Source organism: Halichoeres trimaculatus, unplaced genomic scaffold, assembly GCF_033239565.1.
Source record: "Halichoeres trimaculatus isolate MK-OKI-2021-1 unplaced genomic scaffold, fHalTri1.1 fHalTri1_scaffold_42, whole genome shotgun sequence".
NCBI classification, from domain to species: domain Eukaryota; kingdom Metazoa; phylum Chordata; class Actinopteri; order Labriformes; family Labridae; genus Halichoeres; species Halichoeres trimaculatus.
In genome coordinates, this window is record NW_027437220.1 from 8,419 (window position 1) to 32,288 (window position 23,870).

Below are 23,870 nucleotides of genomic sequence, written 5' to 3' on the forward strand. Positions count from 1 at the left end.
TATTTTGGGACCTTAAACTGATATGAGATTAAAATGGGATTAATTAGATTAATTAATAACAAATCCTGTAATTAATCAGATTAATATTTTTAATCGCCTGACAACACTTATATAGTATGTATATATATATATATATATATATATATATATATATATATATATATATATATATATATATATATTTATATTTTTTTTTTCAGTTGCTTTGGTACATTTCTCGAATCATCATTGCCAATTGCAAAACAATAAGTGCATTTTTCAGAACAGTTTGTACAAATAGCAAAACACCATCGATTACCTGCAAAAGCCATTATTGTTCGAAAAATCTTTAGTTCATCCCTCAAAAGTAAATTTCTGTGTCAATGAACATGCCTGTGCATCAGAATGATGAGTCCTTGTGTCTGTGTATTGATAGAGAAGTTAAAGTGCTTAGTCATGTTGTCAGTATAACAGAGTATTCTGGAAGGAAGTTCTGATGTATAACTATGCCTAAAGCTTTGATGACAGTTAATGGAAATTGTAAGTTACATCTAAGTGTATGTGGGAGATTGATGACAAGAGACTGGAAAATATTCATATTTTTACTTTCACTGTTTGTGCTGCACTCTGTTGACCTTCCCCATCATTGTGATGAACATATAAGGACAGTCTCTTTAGGGAACACTGTTCATGCAGTGCTGTGGGAATTACAGAGCAGTGCAGTCTTCCTACACCTCCTTGTGTTTCTGTATGTTGGGCCAGAAATTCTCATCCACATCACAACAAAGATCGTCTCTTTCCACAAAAAGTCTGAATGATTGAGGACACAGTTGTTCTCCCAGCTTTTGGCTGCATCTCTTAACCAACCTTAGCCATTGTAAGGAAGTCAAGATTAACCAGGGAGCAATTTACCAATCCTGACTTCGAAAAAAACAGATTCAGAAAAAAAGTCCAATGGAAAGATGTTTGACATATTACGATAAGTTGTTCAACACTTTTGAATGTAAACTCTTATGTGATGAACTAATGACTACATGTCATGGGAAGTAAGACAATTTATAATTATATATATATATATATATATATATAAAAATGTCAGAGGCGAACCGTGGCCCCAGCCACTTGGCCTTCAGTAGGACCATGGGACCACATGTGGCAATAAACAATCAAAAAAAGAAATAAAAACAATAGCCAGAATCATGTGACATGGAAGTTTAGTATATTGATAGTTTTGTGAGATTAAATATTTATCATGTGCCTGAACACTGCAACACCTAACACAAATTCAAACAATTAAAAAAATTAAGATATAAAATTGAAAAAAAAAAAAAAAAAAAAAAAAAAACAAGTTTCAAGTAATCCAGCAACCACACAGTCTTCTCCATTACTTTCTGCCATTTCTCTTCACGTTCTGCCAACTAGATCTTCTCTTTTCTCCTCTCTCACTCACAGCTACAGTTGGGTGTTTATCCATGAAAGTGATACTCCAGGATGGAACAAGTTGGGTCCTATCACAAGGTTTAGGGCAGAAATTACCCCTACAGCAGTGTTTTTGTGCAGCAGAAGCCCAGAGCGCTCGCACCAAACACCCCCTCACTGCTCCTCTGTTGGTTTCCTCTGCACTCAGACGGAGCCATATTTTACTTGATCAAAAACACAAATAAACGGACTCCCACAGAAAAAATCTGATATCGGTCTGCATTCACGCTTTGTGTAGAGCACTTTCAGCGCGTTACTTTCACACAAAAAACACCGCTAAATAAGGCTTTAGTTCTCATAGTGTCTCTTTGTCCTGACAGACTACCTGCGTTTATTTATATCTGGAACTCCACAGACTGATACACTAAGTGGCGAGAGCCTCGTAGCCAGCTGTGGCTCTGCAGCAGAGGTAGCGCCGCTTTACGACACCATGAGAACTAGAGCCTTATTTAGCTGTGTTTTTGTGTGAAAGTAACGCGCTGAAAATTCTCTAAATAAAGCGTGAATGCAGACAGATATCAGATTTTTTTGGTGAGAGTCTGTTTATTCGTGTTTTTGGTCAAGTAAAATATTGCCCCGTCAGAGTGCAGAGGGGCAGGGAGGGGGTGTTTGGTAAGTAGATGACAGGTATGAGCCCGCCCACAGTTTATCAAAATATGATTGGCTAAGACAACTGTCATTGTCAAATTGTGTCCACATTCGCTTGAGTTACACAGGCATTCGTTGCCCTACCTGCCAGAATGTGTCGCTGATTTACAAAGATACCATCAAAGGGAAAATTGTGATTGGTCCATTTTCCCTTTCGTTATATTAACCCCATTGTTTGCCAGGACAAGTTTATAAAAATAATATAAAACTCATTGCTATGATTTCATTGAGTAAAATAAATAAATAAAAACAAAAAAAAACAAAATAAAGAAATAAAATAATTATCTAAGAGTACAAATAAATATGGTTAAAATTGTATTTCATGTATGTGTTAAAAAGGTTTAAAATCTGTTCAAAGTAAACGAGTGATGAGTATCAGTTAAAAACGAGTGAAATACAAAATGTTTTCATGTATTATATTTTGTTTTTATTGTGAAAGAGCTAAAAGGAAGTGCTGTGTACACAACCCTTGCCGATCAGTTTCGTATTCGCTTTACTAAGAAACCGGAAGTGGGATACGCTAGCTTGACCTGGAGAGACGCAGTTTGAATCTGCCATGTGGCTGCTATTTTTGAGTAATTAGAAGAGTTTTCTGGACTTTTAGCTCAATGGTCGTCAATGAACACTCGTCTATTGCTTGTGGATCAACTATGGATAATTTCTGCCCGAAGTCTGCCCTGCAGTAGGTTGTTTACAGAACTTTTGAAGCAGTTTAGCACCGTAGCATGTAGCATTCGCTAGTCTAGCAGATGTAGCGCCGCCAACGGACTAGTTTTGCTCAGTCAGCTTTCTATGGAGACTTCTTTCTCATCATTCCGGACTGGATATGAAGATTGGTCGTTCTCAAAGTGCTAATAGACTGCTGGAAAAGTTCAAAGTGTGGATTTTATCTTTGCTTTCCTGGACATCGCTTGCTAAAGGCTAACCCTGCATTCGCCAAAGTGGGAGGATGGAGCTGTCATCGTAGGACACTGTTTGGATTTCTCTTCACGTGAACTTGGACTGGAGGCTGTGAGTACTGACTGAACTACAAGCTCAGGGTTTATTTTGGTTTGCTCCTAGAGTGAAGCAGCAATTAAGTTTTGGGCCTCACCGCAGGCCTGCAACTATAGGGTTTTTCTAAACTTAATAACCAGGCAGGTGTGAGTGTGTGTGGCCCCTTACATAGGTTATTATTTTAAGTTAAGGAACATATTATTTCAAGTTAAGAAACTTATTATTTTAAGCCAAGAAACTGAGAAAATACAGTTTTCAGGAGCAATTATGATTTATTGTTGGTTTACTTGTTATAATGTTGATTTTAAAAATGTTCAGTAAACTGGAAGTTTGCATTTAACTTAAAAGTTTGATCATTTAATCTGATCTTGGTTTCTCTGTATGAAAGATCGTAATAAGAGTGGGTATCGAATATTAAAGGCACACTTGGGATTTTTTACACAGTAACATAGATGAAGCAGTATCTCTTCATTAGCTCTCAATATAATATTTAAGAACCTAGAGGCCCTTTCCTAATATAGTGGGTAAAGGTGGGCTACAAATATGACTAAAGCACCTGATAATGTAGCAAACAAAAGAGAATTCTACATAATCATTTGCATGCATGTCCAAACAATTGAAATTGATTTACTGCACAAGTGACACAATGATGTGAAGATTGAACAAGTAGTTTTGAGAATTTCAATTCTGATCTGAGAAATGAACCAAAGCAACTGAGAAAAACTGCAATAGTTGCATACGAAAAGGGTCCTAAAACGTGGGACGGCTCGTCTCGGTTATTTGGGGATCTTTCCCGGGATAAGTCAGTGGAAACACCACAAAATCCATGCCTTACCCAGACGAACCGAACTGGTCTGCTTGGTGGAAATGTGGCTTTAGAACCACCCTCTCATATGAATATTATTTTCTGCTGTATTTCATGCTGGCAGTGTCTGCTACTTAAGATAAGACATAAGATAATTAACCGTGAGCGTAGAGGGCTTTTATTTACTTATTTATCAATATTTAATTCTATTTCCACATTTATGTGGGTGCTTGACGTGACGCTACATTTTGTGTCCTTTGTGACAAATATAAATAATAATTTATAATATTTAATTAAAACCCCTATTTTTTCCTTTACAGTATAAACTTCCAGAATAAATACATCTGTAGTTAATGAGCTTTAAAATTCAAATATGAAAATATTTTGTTTTAAACATGACATTTGTCCACCGGTGTGACTAGTGGTGCAGCGGATCATCATTGACCAGATAGACGTAATCGGTTCGGCACACACGTGACCCATGGATTGATTTCTGAAAAAAGCTGTGTTCTCGTCCGCACACATCTTTTGATGAGCGGAGACGGGACGTGTGCAGACGTGGCAAGCAGAGGAGAGGAGGAGCTTGAACGCCCTGCGACACACTGGCCATACACACTGTGCCGTGCCCAAAGCGATTCTCCAGGATGGAAGTTGGGTTCTATCACAAGGTTTAGGGCAGAAATTCCCCCTACAGCAGTGTTTTTTGTGCAGCAGAAGCTCAGGGCACACGCACCAAACACCCCCTCACTGCTCATGTGCCGGTTTCCTATGCACTCATATTTTACTCGACCCAAAACATAAATAAACAGACTCCCACCGAAAAAATCTGATATCTGTCTGCATTCACGCCTTTTTTAGAGAATTTTCAGCGCGTTACTTTCACACAAAAACACCGCTAAATAAGTCTCTTGCTCTCATCGTGTCATAAAACGGCGCTACCTCCGCTGCAGAGCCACAGCTAGCTACGAGGCGCTCGCCACTTAGTGTATCAGTCCGCACACACGGTGTGCCAGATATAAACAAACGCAGGTAGTCTGCCAGGACGAATCATGCAATAACAACGTGAAGATGAGTGATTATGAGAGCGAGGATGACCTGCCGTTCACTTTGCATTCCATTATTATTGTTTATATCTGTTTGTTTATATCTGGCGTGTCTTTTTGAAAAAAAAATCTGAAATTATAAGCTCAGGTTCTTTCATTCTCCTTATTTCAAGGAAGATGTCTTTTAATGTTTCTTTGAGTTCTATTTTATTAATGGTCGTTCAACCAATATTAAAAGGAGATATGCCTTTTTATGTTGCTGTTGCACTTTAAGTTGATTTTTGGTTCATTGTTAAATTTTAAAGGAAGGAGATATGCCTATATAGGATGCGCATCATTTTAATTATATTTGCCTTACCCCACATGGAGAGATAAAGTGGGGACCACCGTGTCACATCAGCTCGCAAGCTCTCTGTTAAAGGGTCAAAATTTCTTTTAATCAAATCAGCTAGCACAGGTGGAAATGTTATACCTAGATACTCAATGCCTTTCTTGGGCCAGGCAAAGTTACCAAATTGGAAGAGAGATTTAGGGCAGTATGGTGTAAGAGGAAGAGCCTCAGACTTTGACCAATTCACTTTAAAACCTGAAACGGAAGAAAACCTATCTTTAATTTTAAACAGGGAGAGGAGAGAGGATCTGAAACAAATAAGAGAATGTATATAGCATTAATTTATGGCGATGCTCTCCAACTAAAATGCCTGGAAATGTAGGCTCACTGCGGATAGCCACTGCTAATGGCTCCAGCGCAACAGCAAAGAGCCGGGGAGAAAGAGGATCCCCCTGTCTAGTGCCTCTACCTAGTTCAAATGGAGAGGATATGACACCATTAGTGAGAACAGAAGCTGTGGGATGAGTGTAAATAAGGCTGACCCAATCTATGAACCTCTGGCCAAAACCAAAAGACTCCAGGGTAGAGAGCAGGGGTGCTTCCCAATGTGCCAAAATGCAGTCTCCTATCTCCTCTCTCCTCCGCGACACCGGAAGTATGTTGTGATCAGCCATGCTGGAGGACATTTCAAAGCGCCAAATGTGCTCGGAGGAGAGAGGAGAGAGGAGACTGAGCTGGAGGAGGCATAATCGAGGAAACACAAGAGCAGGCTTCGCGGAAGTCTTTTCACTGACAGACACGTCCCCTTGTGACGTATCAGAGCCGGCTATAAAGCGTCAGCTGTCCACATGTGTGAAATGCGAGCTCCATGGAGCAAGATAAGCTGTCTAAGCATAAAGTCTGGCTCACACTACAGGATTCTTGCCCCGATTTAACCCAGATTCGGTCCTCCCGACAATCGGGGAAGAAATCTGGTCGTGGACTAAAATCGGCCGACGTTCAGGCAAGATTATCTTCTCGTGTGAGCGGTTGACAGATGAATCTTTAGCCCCACCATCGTCTCACAGACTCGTCGGAGCCGCCCCGAGAATTTTCATGTTTGATATTTATCTGGATGATTACAACATTCATTCTCACTGAGGATGACAACAGACAATTAGAAAGAGCCCCAGAGACCGGACAACAGACAACACATGCAGGCTGAAAGTGAAACTCAAAGGCTCCGGGTCAGCTGACTGCGCACTCCACTGGCCCACTCGAGCCAGTTCAATAATACCTTTAAAAATAACACATAACCACGCCATTTTCATACAGTAGCAAACTGTTGTTTTATCAGTGATGGGTGTGAGATCATGCCATTATTGGCTGATACAGCAACAGTTTCACCTCTGTCCCTCTGCGTGCGCGTAATGGATGAAAGGCACCGCTGCAGACAGCTCCACTTCTCTCTCCTCCTGTCCCACCAGTGCTTATAGCAGTGCTTATAGCAGAATAAACACATTATTTATGAACACAAAGTGGCCCCAATATAAGACTTAAAAACTATCAATCTGGGCCTAGGAAAACGTGACATTTTTCTTTTTCATTCATGAACATATTCATGTTAAACTGATCTGAAAGTGAATATGAATTTTCTGCGGTTGAGCGCCCTGTTGTTTACATTATTTTCCTTAGTTTAGTTTGTCTCGTGCGTGACGCCATCATCACTAAAATACGTCGCTTCATGTGACGCTCCGGAGGAGAGGACATCTCAATGCTCATAAAATTAACCTCCTTCTCTTCTCTCTTTGTTTCCTCGCGTCTCTGGCATGCATCTCTGGTGGGCGGGACTAAGACGCAAGTGGAGGAGGCGAGGATGGAACTTTGGAGCTTTGAGAAGCACCCCAGAAACTGCCACTCAACCCTGTCAAAAGCCTTCTCGGCGTCCAAGGAGATGGCTGCCAGAGGGGAGGTGTATATGTAGATAATTTTGTTTCTGTATTATTCAGTCAAAAATAATAGATTTGAAACCAAAAAAAGAGATTTGTAATCAAAAGACAATAAGTAGGAAATGAAAAAAAAAAAGTTGAGAATAAAACAAAGCAGGTTTCAATTGAAAAAAAAAAAAAAGTTGAGATCAAAATACAACAGGTTGCATTTGAAAAAAAAAAAAAAGTTGAGATCAAAACACAACAGGTTGCGGTTGAAAAATTAAACTGAGAACCTAGTTCTTTCCATTTTGCTTATAAATCAGCCCTCTTTGCTTTCAAGTTGAAAACCTTCTCTTGCAAATCATTCCTTTTTGTGTGCAAACTCCAAAGTTTTGCTTGCGAATTCTACTGCACTTACTGGGCGGGGCCTACGCTGGTGGATGACAGAATAGTTTCTATTGGTTGGTTTGACCTGGCTTTACCGAGTGCGAGCGCCAGCTACCACTTCCTTACACAACGCCTGGAGGTAAGTTGATAGCCGCTGTACACTCACAAAAACAACAACACAGTATAATGAATTATAATGCCCTACTGCTGCAAGCACGCTAATTAGCATGGTTGTCTCTGCTAGTCACGGCCTGAGCATAGTTACATTAGCTAAGATAGTTAGTGATTAAAACACTGTTCCACGGTACACGCGGGGGCATGGTTCCTACACAACAGTACAGGGTTTCTCCCAGTGTATTGTAAGCCTGGCGGGCCCGCCAGGCTTTACCTGCCCCCCCACGCCAGGCTAAGCTTTTTAATTCACTTTTAGCACTCCATTAACACATGATCAGGTGTCTTTTTCATCACCTGACAACGTTACAACTTCGTTGAGCAGAGTCGCGCCTAACGGGACATGTCACGGACGTATAACATTTATGTATAACATTTTAACACCAGTCAAAGCAGAGTGAGAATGCTCAAGACACTCTTGGAATGTTGTTCAACCAATCACATAAATAAATAATTATAATACTGTTTGCACTAAAAACTTCAGGACAACTGTCTGGTGTAGCATTATTTCGTCTCTCTCTGTCTCTCTCTGTCTCTCTCTGACACACAGTGACATACGCCTTCCTCCGGTCAGTTGCCATGACAACGTGACGCTCACTGATCAATTGTTTGGACCTGAGTGAAAACAAACGCGAGCCCTACGAGCTGAAAAATCAAACGATGGATCATTTTCACATGTGGTGAAAGCATCTAAGCTCACAGAAGCTTTAAACTGTGCGCTAACAGCTAGCAGCCATGCTACAGCGGCCAGCTGAGCCTTGCCGAGCCGCATCTCGGTTCTCGTTAACGGCACCGCGGTCCGCTCTGTGCAGACCTCTCGGCCAGCCGGTGAAGCAGCGGTCTGCTGAGCATGACGTCCGTCAAATGCAACCTGTTGTATTTTGATCTCAACTTTTTTTTTTTCAAATGCAAACTGTTATATTTTGATCTCAACTTTTTTTTTTCAATTGCAACCTGCTCTGTTTTGATCTCAACTTTTTTTTTTTCATTTCCTACTTATTGTCTTTTGATTACAAATCTCTTTTTTGGTTTCAAATCTATTCTTTTTGATTGAATAATAAAGAAACAAAATTATCTCCATAGGTGTAGTCCTGACAGACCCACATTATATCAATAAACCTTCTGATGTTGTCTGCAGAACAGGGAGGATGTATAAAGCCAACCTGGTCAGGATGGATCAGGGAAGTTATAACTTTGCATAGTCGGTTGGCTAAGATTTTGGATAATATATACTTATCGTAGGACGTCAGACTTATTGGTCTATAGCTTTTGAAATCCAAGGGATCTTTACCAGCTTTTAAAATAAGAGTAATAGCAGCCTCTGTCAAAGAGGGAGGAAGTCTGCCCTTGTCATATGCTTCATTATAAGTTTCTAAAAGCAAAGGTGCTAGCTCTGCAGAATATGCTTTATAAAACTCTGCTGTAAAGCCATCTAAGCCTGGAGCTTTACTTGAAAGTAGATTTTTGATGACATTCATTATTTCTTCAATAGTGATGGGTGAATCCAGTTGCTCAAGTTGGTCCTCTGATAATCGAGGAAGATTGAGAGTTGAGAGAAAGGATATAATATCTATTTTACTCACTGTTAGCTCGGCGGTATATAGTTTAACATAGAAGTCTCTAAAAGTCCCACTTATTTCTTTAGGATCACACAGAAGTCTGCTATCAGCCCCCTGAATGGCTGGAATGGCACTTAATGTTTCTTTTTGTTGAATGTATCTAGCTAGTAGCCGACCAGCCAAAAATTTGTGATAATGATATTCATGACGTTATGGGAAAAAAACAAACAACTCATTATTAGTGATTGCTGCTTCTGAACAACAGCATTTTTATTGCACACACAGTATGGATGCCACTTCTCCAATCATTTACTACTACTACTACACAAGCTTGAAATGTAAGCAAAGTAAGTAGGTCAGATCCAGAGGAAAGTTAATCTAGAGGGTGCCCACTCTCCCCCTCATTATTTACTATCTTTATTGAACCCCTAGCAGCAGCCATTCGCCAGAATAGTAACATTATAGGTATCGAGACTCCAACATCTCATCACAAAATCAGTTTATATGCAGATGACATATTGTTACATCAGAAATCCAAATCTAAATCATTAAAAGAAACTATTAATTCAATCCGATCATTCTCCCATCCATCAGATTATTTAATAAACTGGTCTAAATCAAGTATTCTTCCCATTAAAGGGATAGTTCAGTTTTTTTGAAGTGGGGTTGTATGAGCTCTATGTGACCACTAAGGACATTAGATACAGTAGAAAGTTGTCTCCTCTCCCTCAGTAAGACACAAACTTTAATCGATGGTGACGAGGAAATCGACGCTAACAGGGACAGACGGTACCAAATTCAAAGGCTATTTTCTCTGCCTACAAGAACTAAAATCAAAAAGTAATACCACAGTTTAAGAGTGCCATACATAAAATATTTTTTAAGTGCATTAAGTCTTCGGAAATATAAACATTTATCTGGACCTAACTAACTCATGTGTCCTTACGCGCAGCGCTAGTGCGCTCCGTCCCCCCTCCTCCTTCCAGCTGCAGGGAATGTAAACAAGCTATGCTTCGAGCGCTGGTTTTAGCCTCGTGTAAGTTTGATCAAGTATCGTAATTCTTTATAAAGTGGGAACAAGACCTGGCCCTCACCCCCAATGCTGACTTCTGGAACCAAATCTGTGAAAACACCTTCTCCATAAGAGCAACAGTAATATCCAACTAATCCAGTACAAAATCATCCACAGGGTCCACTTTACAGGGCATAGGATGTTTAAAATGGGTTTAGCACAATCTGACACTTGCACCCACTGCTCCCAACACACTCCAGACACTTACCTTCATGCCACCTGGAACTGCACACCTGTCCAACAATTTTGGGTTGATATTATCACATCTCTCTCAAATATTTTGGGCTGCCCCATCCCTCTGTCCCCTTCACTGTGTCTGCTAGGCCTCTCATGGCCTCGGATTTTCTGGGGGATGGGCCTGGACCTCCATCCCACCGCTACATGCCAACATCTTGCCCCACCTGGCCTGGCTGTGGTTCGTGGCCTCCCCTCTGGGGAGGGGGCTGGTCCTGGGGGGGCTGGCTCTTGTGTGGCTTGGGGCCTCCGGCCTGCCGCTGGGGGCGGGGGGGTGGCTGGGTGCTGGGGGTGGGGGTGGCTTAGGGCCGGGCGGACGGGTGGTCGGGGAGGGCGGGTGCGATCTGCAGGGGGGGCCGCTGCTCTGGGCCCTGGGTGCTGTCTTTGGTATCGGCGGGGAGGCAGGTCTGTGCCCCCTTGAGTCCTAGGGTTGTCCCTGGGCCTGGCGGTTTGGGGACTGTGTGGGGGGGCCCGGATGCCCTGGTGGCCCCCGGGGGGCGCCCCTGGCTGTGTTTTACTTACTTGGATATTCGGTGACCACCTCACATGCGTGCAGATACTCAAGCTTCTGTCGAGACTAACTAAGAGTTATGATAGATCCCGTCAGAGCATGCTGAGTCGGGCACTATTACACATCTTCTCACATCCTGTGATGCATGCCACTTCTCCTATCCACGTAGGCCCAAGCTCCCCATGCTTTCAAGACCCCATTTCTGGTGTCCCTGGTTTCGTACAACCTTTACTTCCTGTATTGCATTAGCCAAGCACTTGAATTGCTATCTTAAATCAACAGTAGTAGACGTTTGTCCTCCCTTCTGTTTGTCTTGTCTTGTCCTGCCTGTCATTATTTCCCCTTCTTTCACACTGTGGTGTGGCACAGCCCTCCCCTTCAGCTCACATCAGGGGTTAAATAAAGTTTAGAATGATGGAGTAGCCTAGAGGGAGGGCTGGTGATGGTCACTATAGCAGTTAATCTGACTGCTAGAAAAAAAAATGCATTGGTCTTTTCAACGCTGTCATATGACACAGTGCTCAGCAGAAAAGATAATGCAGACAAGGGGAAAAGAAGGAAAAAATAAAAAAAAGGAAAAGTTAATCTAGCAGGCGAAAAACTTCATTATTCTAACAACACATTCTTTCTATAAGGACACCAACACAAAGGAGAAGGCATGGACTAAAGGCGCTTAAGTTTGGAGAGGGCAAGATGAGCTTAACATTAGAGGTGTCCCAGTCCGATATTAATATCGGTCCGATATTAGCAAAAAAAACAAATATCGGTATCGTATCGAAATGCATCGAAAATGTCCAATATCAGCACTCCGATATAAGCAGTCTATTCCAGACTCCGCTCCTGCTGTTTTTATTTGATTTACTGTTATTTTCTGGGTCTTCTAATTTATTCTTTATTTTATTCAATTACTAGTATTTTTTATGTTTAATGTTAAAATTTCTGTTTCCCGTTGGTTAATAATAAATGGGTCAGTTTTTCCTCATACCTACTTTTGCTGACTACTGTTCTTTGTTTGAATAATATCACTTAATCAAGCCTTTTCTAACATGTCAGACATACTACAAAATAAGTAATCAAAGTAGGCATGTTCAATGCTGATATCATATCGGATAAATATTGGTATCGTATCGGAAATGAAAATGAAATATCGGGACATCCCTACTTAACATACTAATTAATTACCATGAAGGTGTGTCGTCATGGGTGGGATTCCTGCTGAAACGTGGTTTTCCTGTGATCTTGTAATCTCGGGTATCCAGCTGCTATGGGCACTGCGCTGCTCTGCGCTGCTCTGCGCTGCTCTGCTCTGCGCTGCTCTGCGCTGCTCTGCGCTGCTCTGCTCTGCGCTGCGCTGCTCTGCTCTGCTCTGCGCTGCTCTGCTCTGCGCTGCGCTGCGCTGCTCTGCTCTGCGCTGCTCTGCGCTGCTCTGCGCTGCTCTGCGCTGCTCTGCGCTGCTCTGCGCTGCTCTGCGCTGCTCTGCGCCTCTTTTAGGCACTAAATCCTTATGTGAGGACGATGATGCTGTAGTGCTACTTTCGCTCTTGCCATTGTTGTTTCGTACACAGCAGGAAGCGTCATATGTCATTGTGTCTCTGCACTGTAAATGACAAATTTATATTGTCAAAAAAATTATACCAGTATTGTTGTAAATGGTATGATATAGCACACCCCTGATGCTGCTACTGTTAATTTAACAAAGTGCACTTTGTGAAAAGTTTTATATATTTCACCATGATCTTATGTTCTCTTCTACAGTTTTTCACACTTGTGTTTGGTGTTAGTAGTATTGGTGTTTGGTCATCTACTTCATGCAAAACAAATCTGTTGTATAAACACACTGGAAACAAATCTTTTATTTATGTATTTGTGTATTTTTTTTATTTAAATTTCAGAACATTGTCACATTCAAACGCTTATATTTCCACAGGTATCATGCTGGTGTTGGTCATGAAAGATGTTTGACAATAGTAAGGAGAATATGGCCTGAAAGGGAGTGAGTGACCCAAATAAATAAACATAATTATATATTTATCAGTGCTGTCAGGCAATTAAAAAAATTAATCTAATTAATTACAGGATTTGTAATTAAATAATCTAATTAATCGCATTTTAATCTCACATCTGCTTAAGGTCCCAAAATAAAGAATCTGAATTCCAGGACATTAAAATTACATTAAAAGACATTTAAAAATAAGGTGGGAATATATAAAACACATTTTTAGGTACCCTGAGTGTTATGGTTCTATCTTTACAAAATCTACACAGTCCTGCACCTGAGGTAAGCTGATTTGATTTTTAGGACATTTTTTGCTTCTGTTCACATTTTTACTCGATGCAATATGAACTTCTATACTTCTATGAGGTCAGGAGAACCAGGGCTAAAGGCTAAAAACTGTAAGGAACTATGTACAAAACACTTTTTTCAAGTCTTGGATCAAAGAAAAGTGAAGTATTCTCAGTTTAACCTGCTTTTGAAAATACATTTGAAAATAAGTGCGTCTTTGAACCCCTCGCGGGTTTGGGATCCAGATCAATCTGCGTTAATTTTTATGACGCGTTACTTTGCGGTGTAATTAATTAATCTAATTAACGCGTTAAAATGACAGCCCTAATATTTATATATAAATAGAAAATAGAATAGAATAGAAAATACTTTATTTATTCCCGAGGGGAAATTCAGGAGTCACAGCAGCAATCAAGAAAACGAAAGTAGGAAAGTGTATAGAAAGTGCAAAAAGGTCCACAAGAAAATAGATGACGACAGCCCGTCCACCATTCTCCAGCCCAGCCAGTCTCCACAGGATCCAGGACTGAGCCCCCCCAGCAGTCTGTTCAGTCTCTGTCTCCTGGATCCTGTCTGCCCACAGCAGGCGAAGCTCCTCCAATGTGTCACCGGCGTCCGATGTCAGCTCAGTCAGCCACGTCTGTGAACAGCATGATGCCACACTGCCCCCCAGCAGCCCCTCTGCTGCTGGGCTAGCACGGCTAGCTCGTCCATCCCACCGGAGTTAGATCCCAAGATCCCAAGTTCCCAACAACGATGGATGGAAGGACAGGTCCACGTCTTCACCTCCTGGCTCACACCCCAGAACCAGCACGTCGTCCTCACCTCATCCTCCTCACCTTGAGGGAAATCATCAAGCCCTACTCCAGTTAGCATTGACATGCTACAGGCTGCTAACAGCTAATTTCACATGTAAACAATGCAGCCATGGTTAGATGTAGGATCTCCAGACGAACACAGGCGAAAAGTAGTAAAAACATCGCTGAAGCCACAAAAAGTTTGGTGTCCATGACCATCAATGAACCATACAAAGTAATGATCCACTTCAAATACAAAGATGACGAAAAAGAGACGAAAAGAATTACAAGAAACGGACAAAGAAGAGAGAGCTGCTTCAACAGGCAGCTACTTGGGCAGCGCCGAGTGTAGTGTAGTGTTGTTCTTGGTGTTGTAAATGATATAGATTATAAGTATAATGTTGGGCTTTCCAAGAAATGTGTTTTAGGTGTTTGATCAGTTAGTGAGAAAAGGCGCAAATGTTCACAAGCTGGTCCATGCTGGTCCAGGCGATGCTACCCTCACAGCTCAGTCAGCTCTGGAGGTCCTGTAAAAACAGAAACAAAAGGTCACAACAAATGATTTCACTTGTAGTCCAGTTTGGATGGGGGTCAAAGGGGCAGGGGAAACACAGGGTCTTGGAGCTTATGGAAAGAGGAAAGCAACAATTTAGGCTCAAAGTTACTACTGGTATCGAAAGACTATGCAAATATACAGCTACAGCACAAATTCACCCTTCAAGCTGTGAGGACAACCTCACCACAAAGACCATCTCTGTGTAGACCAGCTTGTGAACACTTGCATAATTTCAAACTTACAGATGAAACACCTAATACACATTTCTGGAAAGCCTGACATGATGTTTACACTTTACACCATTCATAGCCACCCACTACAACACCATGGTTATATTTTATCAATAGTTGGGTTTATAATCTACTGGAGTCCCCCTTTTTAGGCTCCGTACAGTTAACTTATCCCGTTTATGAGCAACACCGGCATTATACCTGTGGAAATATAAATGTTTGAGTATGACAATGTTTTGAAGAAAAAAAAAGTAATCATCAGTGGCTGGATCTGTTTCTAGGGAAGCAGATTAGGGCCATTTTGGACGGAGAAAACAATTTTGCGCAAATCGAGGTTAAAGTCATAATGATGAGAATAAAGTCGAAAAGATTGAAATCAAAATGACGCAAACCAAGTTGAAATGTCGAGATTAAAGTTGAAATGACTGGAATAAAGTCGAAAAACAATTTCGAGATGAAGAGGTAATGACGAGAATAAAGTTAAAATGTCCAGATTAAAGTAGAAAGGACAAGGATAAAGTAAAAAAAATTGAGATAAAAGTCAAAACGACGAGAATAGAGTTGAAGAAAAGGTTGAAATGAAGAAGAATGAAGTCGAAAAACGATTTTGAGATTAAAGCCGAAATGATGACAATAAATTGGAATTTCAAATTTAAAGTCAAAATTGGGAGACTTAAGTCAAAATGAGGGGAAGAAGTCTCAACAACCTGCCCTGATGTTTAGCGGTAGTACACTGAGTACACCCAGCTCCTCAACAGCCACAGGCAAAATTGACAGTAGTGGCAGCTGCCATACAGGACAAACGGCTGTCTTCAGGATCCGTGTATGTTCTGAAAATTGTTAGATGTTCTGTTCAGGATATAAAGGATTTTAAAAAACAAAGAAAGAGTGAGCTTTTTGACTTTAATTTTAAAAATCAAAACTGAACTTGAAATTGGTGCTTAGGTTGTGCGCGCTGACGCACAGCCAAGCACTTAAGAGCGCGCAGGAAAAATCCAGTGGAAATTCATGCAGTAGGGCTGGGTGATATGGCCTTAAAATAAAATCTTTGATTTTTTCAGAAAAATTTCAAGTTACGATTTTTTGATGTTTTTTTTTTTCCTTTTAAAGAAAACGATAAGTACAAATGACAGAGACAACTCAAAACCAGTTTTGTTTTAATTTTGTCAAAAACTTAAAATAATAAAAGTAACCTCTATTTGACTCTTGGAATTAAAGTTTCAGCTCTTCTTCTGTTTCAAAAACTTCGCTTTGTAGTTATAAGGGAGGCACATTCACATTGAAAGCTGCACTATTTTGTACATTTTGAATTTAAAAATCCTGCTAGGAAAAGCGTGTACAGTACTGTTTCAGTGCACTACAGCACTGTTCTGTTATATTCTGCTTTTAAACGATTTAAAAAACCCACTTTGTTTCTGTCTAGTTTTATTTTTTAAGGCTGTAGCCTGTTTATCCTGTATTTTAATACAGACAAATAAGTAAAAATAAATGCTATTTATTCAAGTGTGGGCTCACAAATGTCATGCCTTACTGCTGAATGGAGGATTGAGTTGGTGGAACAGAGGGAGTTGCAGGGAAAGACGGAACTCAGCTTTCCCCAGGTAAAAGCCAAACAACTTCTCAGTCATGTCTGTCCAGGCAGCACTGCTCAGTTCGATCGCCCATTGTCGTTCCGATATCAGCTATTCCCCGCAGTCTACTTTCACAAATCATGATCCGTCCATGTCACCATAAGAGGGGATTTTCTTCAGTAGAGTGGGGATGTTCTGAGAAAAACTAATGTATATTTCTTTACTATCTAATTTTCAAAATGATCAGAGTATTAACTTTGAAGAGCAGCAGGTTTGACGCGCCTCAGTCACATTATTAATTATCTGCAGGTGAACATGAAAGGGTCCCAGCTTTGGAAATGTTTGAGTTAAAGATCTTAATCAAACTCCTGAAAGGTGACTGATAGAAAACAGAGGATTGGAGGAAAGGGATTTGAACGTTTACTGACGAGAGGTCTAGTTTATATTAACCTCTTAGGGCTGTTGATACAGACCATAAGGAACACGTGTCTGTCAAGGTGCTGGGTGTCAAAGATATTTAAGAACATTTTATGACACTTAGGTTTCTGTTGTTTCGTTAGTGAACTGTTAAAGCATGCTGCACACACGTGGAGTCAGCGCTTGCTGCAGTATAAAAGGTGCACAATAGCGGGGGAGAAAAATTCAAATTCAAATTTTTTAAATCGTCCACAAGAAAAAGTTCGAATTAATCAGTATAATCGATATATCGCCCAGGCCTATCATGCAGACTGTTTTGAACTCTTTAAGATCTGTTTTTTGCTATGATTCATACCATGTGTGAAAGACAATGCTGTGTTCTAATAAAGTTTTGATCTTTCAGGTGGCTTGATATATTGCAGAGGTCAAATCATTCACTGAGTAACATTGAAGAAAATGCCACACCTCAGATATGACAGTAGTTCAATTAAGAGAGACTTATACAACAGAAAAAGTTATGAACAGATTTAATGAATAAATGCATGCAAATGAAGTTTGGCGGTTAGAACCCATCAAGCGTTGAGCAAAATAATCAATGTAGGGGGTACAATGGCATGAATTATGATTATCACCCGTAAGAATACGTACCTTAGGGGGAGTCTGATGATTCTAGATAAAAGCAAAGAGAAGGCATAGAAATAATGTTAAATAACACAAATAATTGGGGTAAGTGAAGATAGAAAGGAAATATGATGATTGCAACTCAACCCATGATGTGAGCAATGACAGAGGTGAGAAGTCCGACATCCTTGGAACTGAGCAATGACAGTGTGCAGAGGTCCGACAACCTTTTGTCAGCAATGACAGTAAGCAGAGGTTCCACGACCTTTTGTCAGCAATGACAGTAAGCAGAGGTTCTACGACCTTTTGTCAGCAGTGACAGTGAGCAGAGGTCCGATGACCATTGGTGACAGAAGTGACAGTGTGCGGAGGTCCGACGACCTTTGTGTCAGCAACGACAGTGTGCAGAGCCCCCACAACCATATGAAAGGCAGCAATGACCTGAATTATGCAGCTGTGCATTAGTAGTGATAAATGAGATAACTTAGTGACCCAATGTGAATCCGACCACCACCAGTTATATGTTTTGAATATTTTAACATTTAATACTCACATACTGGAAACTTTAGTGCTTTAGGTGCTGCTCTATTTTGCATAATCTGTTGAGCAGTTGCCATTCCTTGTTTTAGGGGTTAATTCTCTTCATGTATGTTTTCTTGTTTTGTAATGGGAGCAGGGGTAAGATGGAGTTGTAGGAATAGAAAGTCTTGTATCTTGTATGATACAGAAGTTTAGTTTTCCCAAGGGATTCTTTTGTTTTGTTTTGAGTGCATGAGAAGCAGAGGGGAACCCTCTGGGCCTTTCAAGGTATTCAGTGAAGGCCTAATAAAAATATTAAAAGAATTCCTTAATAGTTATTTTATTTCTTTATTTATTTTTTATTTATTTATTTTACTCAATGAAATCATAGTAATGAGTTTTATATTATTTTTATAAACTTGTCCTGGCAAACAATGGGTTTATATAACTAAATGAAAAATGGACCAATCACAATTTTCCTTTTGATGGTATCTGGGTAAATCAGCGACACATTCTGGCAGGCAGGGCCTTCAGTAACTGCAACGAATGCCTGTGTAACTCAAGGGAATGTGGACACAATTTTACAATGACAGCTGTCTTAGCCAATCATATTTATTTCAGGTGTGGGTGGGATCATTTCCTGTCATCTTCCGTCCATTCACGAATACTTACCAAACACCCCCCCCCCCTGCTCCTCTGCACTCAGAGGGGGCCATATTTTACTTGACCAAAAACACAAATAAACAGGCTCCCACCAAAAAAATCTGATATTGGTCTGCATTCACGCTTTATTTAGAGAATTTTCAATGCGTTACTTTCACACAAAAACACCGCTAAATAAGGCTCTAGTTCTCATCGTGTCGTAAAACGGCGCTACCTCTGCTGCAGAGCCACAGCTGGCTACGAGGCTCTCGCCGCTTAGTTTATCAGTCCGCGCGCACGGCGTGCCAGATATAAACAAACGCAGGTAGTCTGCCAGGACGAAGAGACACGATGAGAACTAGAGCCTTATTTAGTGGTGTTTTTATGTGAAAGTAACAAGCTGAAAATTCTCTAAATAAAGCGTGAATTCAGACCGATATCAGATTTTTTCGGTTGGAGTCCGTTTATTTGTGTTTTTGGTCAAGTAAAAGATGGCCCCGTCTGAGTGCAGAGGAAACCGGTGGTGATGGTGAGATGAAGCCTCATGAAGCATCGAACCACTTAAGCCCAAGTGGTTTGAGAAAGGGTTCATCTCGCGAAGCTTCATGTGCTCACGAAACCACCTGCTGATCAGGCACACAATCACAGGCAGTTATAGCTTGACCACATAATGTGTGATTGAACTTCTGTGCCTATTTTTGCTCTTGGGAACGACTGTTAATTACAAAAATGAAAATAAAAAAATGTTCAACAAAATAAATTCTCTACATAAATGAACACATGTTCATATAAAACAGCATTTTTTAATATTCTGTGTGTAAATTCCCCATAAATGGTAGTATCAATGATATGGCAGGTTGTGTAATAATGCTTTTCTGTTGCTTTAGGAAAATTGCATGAGCTCAAACAGGCAGAGCACAGTGAAAGTGTGGAACTAGGGAGCACTGAATATGCTTATATATGGGCAATATAATATAATATACAGTACAGGGGAGATTTTACTCTTTTTTATTTTGAAAACTAAAACTGCTTTCCCAACTCTAGTATCAACACTATAAGTGACTGATCAACTCTATCAAAAGCCTACATTTTGAATAGAATAGAATAGAATAGAATAGAATAGAAAATACTTTCTTTATCCCCGAGGGGAAATTCAGGAGTCACCGCAGCATCTAAGAAAACAAAAGTAAGAAAGAGCATGGAAAGTGCAACAATGTCCATAAGAAATTAGATGATGACAGCCCGTCCACCACTCTCCAGCCCAGCCAATCTCCACCTCCACAGGGTCCAGGACTGAGCCTCCCCAGCAGTCTGTTCAGTCTCTGTCTCCTGGATCCTGTCTGCTCACAGCAGGCGAAGCTCCTCCAATGTGGCTTCCGATGTCAGCTCCGTCAGCCACGTCCGTGAACAGCACGATGCCGCTGGGTTAGCATAGCTAGCTCGTCCATCCCCCGGAGCTAGATCCCACGTTCCCAACAACGATGGATGGAAGGACAGGTCCACGTCGTCACCTCCCAGCTCACATCCGAGAACCAGCACGTCGTCCTCACCTCCTCCTCAGCTCGAGGGAAATCATCAAGCCTTACACCAGTTAGCATTTACATGCTACAGGCTGCTAACAGCTAATTTCGCATGTAAACAATGCAGCCATGGTTACATGTAGGATCTCCAGACAAACACAGGAGAAAGTAGTAAAAAATATCACCTGGAATGGAGCCTGATGGGCTTATGCTGCTGTCAAACCTCTCGGTAAGCTCTGAACCACTTTCCAAAGCAGTCACGTGGTACAGTCGGGCAAGGAGGCTTTGGACGTCATAATTTTTGGCTCCTCCTCCTAATGAAGCAAGCCTCGATGCGCGCTTCGAAGCCTCGGCACATCTTGTAGCATCACTAGAAACCGGCACACGAGCAGGGAGGAGGTGTTTGGTGTGAGTGCTCTGGGCTTCTGCTGCACAAAAACACTGCTGTAGGGGTAATTTCTGCCCTAAACCTTGTGATAGGACCCAACTTGTTCCATCCCAGAGTATCACTTTGATGGATAAACGCCTAACTGTAGCTGTGAATGAGTGAGGAGAAAAGAGAAGATCTAGTTGGCAGAACGTGAATAGAAATGGCGGAAAGTAATGGAGAAGACTGTGTGGTTGCTGGATTACTTGAAACCCTGTTTTTGTTTTTTGTACAATTTTATATCTTAATTTTTTTAATTGTTTGAAGTTGTGTTAAGTGTTGCAGTGTTCAGGCACATGATAAATTTGTAATCCCACAAAACTATCAATATACTAAACTTCCATGTCACATGATTCTGGCTATTGTTTTTATTTCTTTGTTTTATTGTTTATTGCCACGTGTGGTCCCATGGTCCTACTGGAGGCCCAGTGGCTGGGGCCACGATTCGCCACTGATGACAAGTATGTGTGTGTGTTTTGTCTCTCCTTGTATCTTGTTATCCCTCCTCCTTGTTTTTCTTTTTTCTGCTCTCTTTCTCTGTTTCATTTTCTCTCTCTGCTCTTTTCACAGCTCAGTCAGCCAGTTCTGCGAATAATCCATCTTGATGTCTGGTAGAAATCTTCGTTTCGTCTCATGGAATGTCAAAGGAATGAATGATGTCGTCAAAGTCAACAAGGTAATATCACACGTGCAACACCTGAAGGGGAGATCTGTGCTTCTTACAAGAAACTCACCTTCGCAATTCTGAAATATCTTGTGTAAAAAGGGCTTGGATGGGTCACTTATTCCACTCTGGGTTTACTGAGAGGGTAAGGGGTGCTTGCAATTGTTATACAACTCCTTCGAAACCTCTGTTACTATATCTGATCCTAACGGACGTGTTGTTATAGTCTCTGACAAACCACCCCTGTAGTCCTGGCTTCAGTGTATGCTCCCACTTGGAATGATGAAAAATTTGTATCTTTTTTTTTTTTTTCTTCTTCACTTAATCTTTAAGACCACCTTATCATTGTTTGGGGCGATTTTAATCTGGTATAGGACACCACACTTGATAGATCATCTGCTAAACATATCGCTCAAACAAAATCAGCAACCACCTTAAAATTTCATACAGACCATTTGGGATTGTCTGACCCTTGGAGAACTAGGTTTCCTTACAACAAAGAATTTTCCTTCTTTTCTCATGTGCACCATAGCTTCTCACAAATAGATTTCTTCCTACTGGATAATAAACTGTTGCACAGTACTGTTGCCTGTGAATATCATAGTATAGTCATCTCTGTTCATGCCCTTGCATCAGTAGACATTACTTTCTCCCTCTGCAGACCTGCTCACAAATTCTGGAAATTTAAGTCACAGTTGCTCTCTGAAGCTAAATTTAAAGAATTTCTCATTGAGGAAATCAATTTCTTCTTTAACAATTACAATAATTGACATGCCTGATATCAGCAGTGATATACTGTGGGATTCTTTTAAAACATATTTACGCGGGCAGATCATCTTATTTGTTTCCCATTCTAAAAAATCATAGCTTTCTAAGTTGACAGAACTATCCGATAAAATCCGTATTTTAGATGCCCAATACGCCTCCAATCCCTCAGCTGCATTATACAAAAAGAGATTACAGCTACAGTCTCAATATGAATTGCTATCAACCAGCAAAGTTGAAATTCAGCTTTTACAAACAAAGCAACGCTTCTTTGAACAAGTTGATAAACCTGGCAAACTATTAGCATATCAAGCCCGCTCTGCAACTGCCTCTAAACTCATACCTAACATAGCATCCCCAGCTGGGTTAGTTACAACAGATCCTAGGGAAATTTTTAATACTTTCTCTAATTGTTATTTAACACTCTACTCGTCCGAAATCTCCTTCCACAACTGGTCAGAGCCAAACCCCCTAGACTACTTTACATTCCCTCAAGTAGACAACAATGTGTTTAGTAATCTAGGAGCCTCCATAACATTTGCTGAGGTCCAAGAAGCTATCGGGTCTTTACAAAGCTCCAAATCCCCTGGACGGATACTCCACAGAATTTTTCAAAACCTTTTCTAGCAAACTAGCTCCCATCCTAGCAAGGGTATTTAATGATGCGTTTGCAAGAGGGAAACTTCCTTCTACATTCTCAGAAGTGTCAATAACCTTGTTACTTAAGAAAGATAAAAATCCTCTCCACTGCAGCAGCTATAGGCCCATCTCCCTCTTAAATGTTGACTCTAAAAATTGTCCAAAGTGCTCGCCACTCGTCTCCTGAAGGTCACCCCTACACTAACGAACCCACACCAGACCAGTTTCATCTCTGGTCGACAATCTTTTTCAGTAATACTAGAAGGTTATTCAACATCATCTGCTCTTCTTCAGACTCCATCCCGGCTGAAATCATCCTATCTCTAGACGCCGAAAAGGCTTTTAATCGGGTCGAGTGGAGCTACTTGTTCCATATTCTAAGTAAATTCAGTTTTGACTCCAACTTCATATCATGGATTAAGCTTCTTTACATTTCCCCCTGTGGCTAAGATTAATATTAACGGTATAAAATCTAATTCATTTCCTTTATCCTGGGGCACTCGTCAGAGATGCCTGCTTTCCCCATCTCTGCTTGCTCTAGCCGTCAAGCCCTTAGCTGTATGGCTTCGTTATGAAGATAAATTTGAAGGGATTTTCTCGATTTGGCTTATTTCTTTATGCAGATGACCTTCTGCTTTACATCACCGATCCAACTTCATCACTTCCTGTTATCTTGGATATTCTAGAACAATTTATGAAATTATCTGACTATAGAATTAATAGGGATGTCCCGATATTACATTTTCACTTCCGATACGATACCGATACTGCAGCATTGAGTATTGGCCGATACCGATATTAATCCGATACAATGTCAGCATTAAACATGCATACTTTTATTACTTATTTTGTAGTATGTCTGTCATGTTAGAAAAGACTTGATTCAGTGATTTTATTCAAACAAAGAACAGCAGTCAGCAACAGTAGGTATGAGGAAAAACTGACCCATCTATTATTAACCAACGGGTAACAGAAATTTTAACATTAAACATAAAAAATACTAGTAATTGAATAAAATAAAGAATAAATTAGAAAATCCAGAAAATAACCTAAATAAATCAAATAAAAACAGCAGGAGCGGAGTCTGGAATGG

At 40.6% G+C, this 23,870-nt stretch overlaps 1 long non-coding RNA gene across 3 annotated transcripts in view; it reads left to right on the forward strand.

Annotated features, from left to right (window-relative positions):
• Window positions 1-2,661: 2,661 nt before the first annotated feature.
• The window catches only part of LOC141786550 (uncharacterized), a 29,402-nt gene continuing 8,193 nt past the window's right edge, over window positions 2,662-23,870 (forward strand). For 2 of the 3 annotated variants that reach the window (XR_012597835.1, XR_012597836.1), the window contains exons 1-2: window positions 2,662-3,117; window positions 21,280-21,385. This is a non-coding gene — a long non-coding RNA (uncharacterized LOC141786550). Of the gene's footprint in view, window positions 3,118-20,729; window positions 21,171-21,279; window positions 21,386-23,870 lie in introns of those variants that run through there. The other variant, XR_012597837.1, reaches the window with a different exon arrangement.